Source organism: Chionomys nivalis, chromosome X, assembly GCF_950005125.1.
Source record: "Chionomys nivalis chromosome X, mChiNiv1.1, whole genome shotgun sequence".
Taxonomy (NCBI): domain Eukaryota; kingdom Metazoa; phylum Chordata; class Mammalia; order Rodentia; family Cricetidae; genus Chionomys; species Chionomys nivalis.
Window position 1 is genome coordinate 4,921,430 of NC_080112.1, and position 6,079 is coordinate 4,927,508.

The following is a 6,079-nucleotide window of genomic DNA, read 5'->3' on the forward strand; positions in this document are numbered from 1 at the left end:
CGCCTGTATATCTTACTTTCCTGATGTCTCCATGTCTGCCTGGCAGCTGCCTTGTTTCTGGCCTCGGGTATGTCTCTCTCTTTCTCCCTCATTCTCTCATCCTTATACTCTGAAGCCTAGATTTCGCCTACTTATTCTCTCTGCCTGCCAGTCCGGCCTGTCCTTTCTCTGCCTATTGGTTGTTGAACTCTTTATTAGACCAATCAGATGCAGGCAAGGTGAAACAAATGCACCACATCTTTACATAATTAAACAAATTCAGCATAAACTAATATAACCCATCATTACATCATTAACAAAGACAGTATAAAATGTAAAATACTTTACACATAATTAAAGTAATTTCCACAGCATAAACAAATGTAGTACATCTTTGCCTAGTTAAAATATATTCCACAACGGATGTGGGTATGATCTGAGGATCTACATAGATCTACTGCCAGTGGGGAATGAAGACTCTAGGGACCACAAAGCCAATAATCCCCATTATATCTATTATCTAGGGAAGAGGAAATCCTGGCTATCTAAAAGGCAATCCTACTCCTTCTAAGATCAGAGATCCTGAAATATTAATTCTCTTTCTCATTCTACTGTGTGCCACTAAGAGACCATAGGAAACTTAACTCTGTGTATTTCAGATTCGTAAAACAGGAAAGCTGAAATGATACACAAATAAAAGAAAAAAAACAAGATTTACTGAAGATCACAAAGCAGTTTAATCATAGAGGTTGGGAATTAGGTTTCCTGACTTTCTGGCCAAGGTTCTTTCTGCTGATCCACACAAATCTGAAGATGGCTTTCTGATAGCCCAGTTTCCATCCATGCCTTGGATAATCAGACCGAGTTATGTCATTTGTTTTCAAAGTACACTTTATAGATATAGATCAAGGAATGGTGAGATTTCATCTGCCACAATATATAATAAATGATTTTTTCTTCCAAAACCTGACTTACTTTGTCATTTGAAAAATAAAGAAAATTCTTACCAAATATACCTCATCACAAACTGTGTTATATTTAGCAAGTTTTAATAGCATGTTAATCTTAAAATTCCCATATTTCCCTGTTGCTATAGTTATGTCATCTGGTTAAGTTAGAGTTCAGCAGCTGTCAGCAACGCTAATGCTGCTTCCAGTCAACTCTCTGCTTTGTTTTTAATTCAGAATAGAGAAAATAAAAGCAAAATAGTCACATCTCTTCCACCCACCCTTAGGAGTAAAGCACCTTAATTAGTCTGGATTAGACAACATATTGATTCCCCATCTGGTACCAATGCAGCTGGAACCACGAATCCCGAGTTATTGACATAATGATGTGCACAACTCCAGATCTACAACTGAGACTTACATTGCGCCTACATGCTAAATCTCTGATCTTCTCATCAAGAAAACACTGCCGCCTCGTATGCTGGATGCTGATGTGTTGATTACTATTAAAAAGAGACAATTTCAGAGCTAGTGTGTAGGAGAAAAAAAATAAGGCTTTCAAATAGTGTCATCATTTTGGACAACACAGTTTTCTATCTTTGAATTTCAAATGCCTATTATTTGATAAATTCTTTTACTTAACTTTCAAGGGAAATTTAAGCAGATTTCTTCACTCACTACAATGGACCCATTACTGTGCCTGCTGCACAACCTTCTATTTTACTCTGAATAGTGAGTTGGTCTCTAAATGTTACTTTGAACATTTATGAGCCATCATAAATGTACATGACTGTATTTCCAAAGTCATGACAATAAAATCAATACAATATAAATGATGGTGTGGGTTTATAATGGCACGCTGTCTTACAGGATTGGAAGAAGAGCTAGGCCCATTTTTAAAAGGGCATTTAGTGGGTTTTCTATGATCCTTTCTCTCAAATGTTGATTTTTCTCTCTTGAAATTTACAATGTTTTATCGGTACACATTTTATGGAAAACAAGAACTATATCAGAGTTTAAACGTACATTTCAAAAACAGTTCACATACCTACTGATATTGTTCCATTCATATACACACAAACTGATAGGTGATAGTTCCTTGTAAAGAAGTTAGATGAACAACCTCAGTACAGGGGCACACACCCGTAAGCCCAGCACTTGCAAAGTGGAAGCAGAACAGTCAATAGTTCAAAGCAAGCTTTGGCTACACTACAAACCTAAGATTAGCCTGGGCTACCTAAGATTCTCTTTTAAAAATAAAAAGAGAAGTTATTGGAGAAATTATAGCACATCACTAGCAGAAGCATGTTTTCTAAATGGTTCGTTGGTTATAGCAAAATAACTGGAGTGCTCAAACACTGTGCTAAATTCAAGCTGATCTGGTAGACACAAACATGATAAATGACTCTACCCGTAAGGAAAAATATTTTCACTTGTTCACAACGCTGAGACCTTATATGGCTCTAGTAGAACTCACAAAAACAAAATAAGATTTGCTTCATCCTCACGTAGAGTCAACAGCTTGTCTCAGAAAGTGGAGTTCGGAAAACGATCACTTGAAAGGCAGCAGAACACTTAAGGGAGTACATTTAAACTCTGATACAGATCCCGTTTTCCATAAAATGTGTATTACTGTAACCTTTTGAAGGGTCACACAAATTTTCAATCTAGAGATTGTTGTCATCTTTATTTTGTTACTTAAAGGTTCCCTCTGAGGGACTGGTATCATTTGACAGGGTGCTTCTTTTAATGTAGTGGTTAATTTTTATTTTCAAATTGACATACCCTAGAGTCAGCTTGGAAGAGGAAGTTTCAGCTAAGGAATTGTAGAAATGAGATTGGCCTGTGATAATGTCTATGACAGATAGTTTTGATGGATGATTGATGTGGGAGGGCTGAGCCCATAGTAGGTTGCACCAATCTTAGGGAAATGGACTAGCTGATTATGAACCAGAAAGAGAGCCAGCAAGCAGCATTCCTCCACAGTTCTTGCCATAAGTTTCCTGCCCTAACTTCCCTCAATGATGAACAGTAACCTGAAAGTAAAAACTGAAATAAAAATATTTCCTCCTCTAAGTTTCTTTTGGTTGTGGTGTTTATCACAGCCACAGAAAAACGACATCATGCACAAAATCCTGGCATTAATAGTCACCACCAAACAAACTAGAAATGATTGTGCACAGGCCTACAATCCAAGAATTTGGGAGTTGGAAGCAGCTCCACCACATCCTTGAATGTATAGAAAATCTGAAACTACAAGATTCTATTTTTAACTACTTATTACCTGTAGAAGATATACCATATCTCTGACAGCCTGGAATCCTAGCAACAGTCTTGACAGAGATTTCTGGTTTGCCTGGTCCTGCAGCCATTTACTCCCAAAGGAATACACAGAGATCTACATTAATTATAAACTGGTTGGCCTAGTAGCTCATGCTTCTTATTCTTACATCTTAAATTGGCCCATTATTCCTGTCTATGTTAGCCATGTGACTTTGTGCCTTTATCAGTGAGGTGTTCTAATCATGCTTCCTCTGCATCTGGGTGACAGCTGCAGACTCAGCCTTTCCTCCTCCCAGAATTCTCCTGTTCTCATTGTCCCACCTCTCCTGCCTGGTCACCCTGCCTCTACTTCCTGCCTGGCTACTGGCCAAAGAGCGTTTTATTAAAATACAAGTGACAAATCTTTACAAAGTACAAGACCATTGTAACACAGCACAACAGCTTCTCGTTTTCAGTACCTGAAAAGCCATTGTAAACATTATCATGGTGAAGGCATCTATTTGGAGTTGCTATTTAGACTAAGTTTGCAATAATATGATCATATGAGATCAGTGTTTTATCACATAGTATTTTCATGCTATTTACACGTTTGTAAAATGTTTGATATATAAAGCCTTTACAATAGTGAGGAAATATCCCCTTGATGTTCATTCAACTTAAAACTCAAAAGACATAGAGTTTTTGGTGAATGTGGTAAAATTGCTCTGGAGATAAATTCAAGAATATTAAAAACTTTCTCATCTAATTCTATAAATCTTCAAATACATTTCACAGTGAAACATAATTTTTGACAGTGACTAGAGAGAAGGTAGAAAATGATATCTATTATTTACTGAGTCTTACTTATCCCAAGATAAGAAAACAAATGCAGGCCAACACTGGGTTGAGAAACAAATTATGTGAATTCTTTTTCTTATCTGCAATTTAGTAGTTGTGGAACACTGAGTTTATAACTTGAATCTTCAAGGAATCAATAACCATATCTGTAAATGATAGGCTTGCCCATTTGAACATGAATGTCATTTCCTACCCTGAAGTCCATGGCTCCTGTGGTGGTTTATCTTAATTGTCAACCGACCGAACTGAGGAAAGCCTAGAAGATAGCACATCTGTGAAGGTGTTTCCAAAGAGAACCAGTTTGTGATGGCTCTAGCCTAATGAATGGATTAAACCTTTTATGGGCTAATATAATTATGACTTTATTTGGAAATAGTGAAAGGTAAGAGATGGGGCCCAGTTGAAGGAAGCAGGTCACGGAGAGATTGTTCTCAGAGTCTGCATATTACCATGAATTCTTCCTATATTTCTTTCTCTGCTTTCTGGGTCATATGGTTTAAACTGTTATACTATGCCATATTTGTCCTGACATAATGAACTGTTATCTTAAAAACTGAATCAGAGCAAACCTTTCTTTGTTTAGGTTTCTATGTCCATTTTTCTGTCACAGTAGTAAGGAAGTTAAGTCACACAACTGCCTAACATTTCATTCTACATGGCATAGTTAGGATTATGCCTAGTGTTTTTTATGTCCATTTTCCATGGTATCACTATCCTGATTCCAAACTTATGTTTTTGACATGGTGTTATCTGACTGGCCTTTGCTGGCTCACTAATACTTTTATATTTGTTTCCTGTACACATTGTTTTTAGGTTGAAGTCCTTATTGTATACTTAGTGGAAGAATTTCTATGGGCCAATAAGCAGCAGAAAGAAAATAAAAAGTTATACATTTTCCCCATAGAAATAATTTTGTGCACTCACAGAATATGTGTAGAAGAGAAGCAACATCATTGGATGACCACATGAAGGATTGGGGAATATTAGTCCACACAGGAGAAGACATAACATTAATTCAGAACTGCTTTACATACATGAATAGTGCTTTTTAGTATACAAGGATAATTAACAGTGGTAATGTGTTAGATTTGATTTTTGTGGCCCAAAGGAAGTTAACATTTATCTAAGATCAAATAATAGAAGACACCAGTTGATACACTTTGCTACAACCAGAATGAGAGTTTTCTGATAAAGCAGTCTGAAGATGATCAAGCTACCTTGAAATAGAATGAGGACCCTACCAATGAAGGTTGCTCAAAGTAATGTCTATACAACCAGCTGACAGAGATGTAACCAAACAAACTTAGCCTACTCTGTCTGATCACTGAAGACTCTTCTATCTCCAAAATATTATAGATTTAATTCTTAACCCATTCTCTTAACTTTAGATGTTGTACAGATTTTCTCAATGTCTCAACATATATTCTATGGAAATAAATGCTTTAGATAAACTGTGTATCTATTTCCAGAAAAAATAATGCAAAAGTACTATAAATGAATTTTCAGCCTCTGATATTTAATCTTCAACATGTACTACTGAATTTTTAAACTATTTAGCTTCTTTAATAATACGTCTTAATGTTTTGGTCTCATTTCAATTTTTAGATGCTTAGGATAGAAATATTTTATTATTATGACTTTTAATGACTCATTTAAAAATTTGTGTATATTATGTGCACACACATGCATATGCAGGTGTATATGTGCATGTGTATGCAGGTGCCTCTAGATGCCAGAATAGTGACAGATCACTTGGAGATGGAGACAACGGTAGCAGTGAGCCACATGACATGACTGCTGGAAACTGAACTCAGGTTCCCTTTAAGAGCAGTGAACACTCATAACCACAGAGCCATCTGAGAATCTTAAAACATTAGTTGCTCCAGCATCCTAAGGAAAAAGATGGTAGAGAGAAAGGCAAATGGCCTACACTTGGAATACAGTAAGTCAATGATGATGAATAATTATTATTTAATTTTTCAGGGCTAGAAAACATAGAATGGAAAAATATTGGTGACATAAAAAATGTTAAA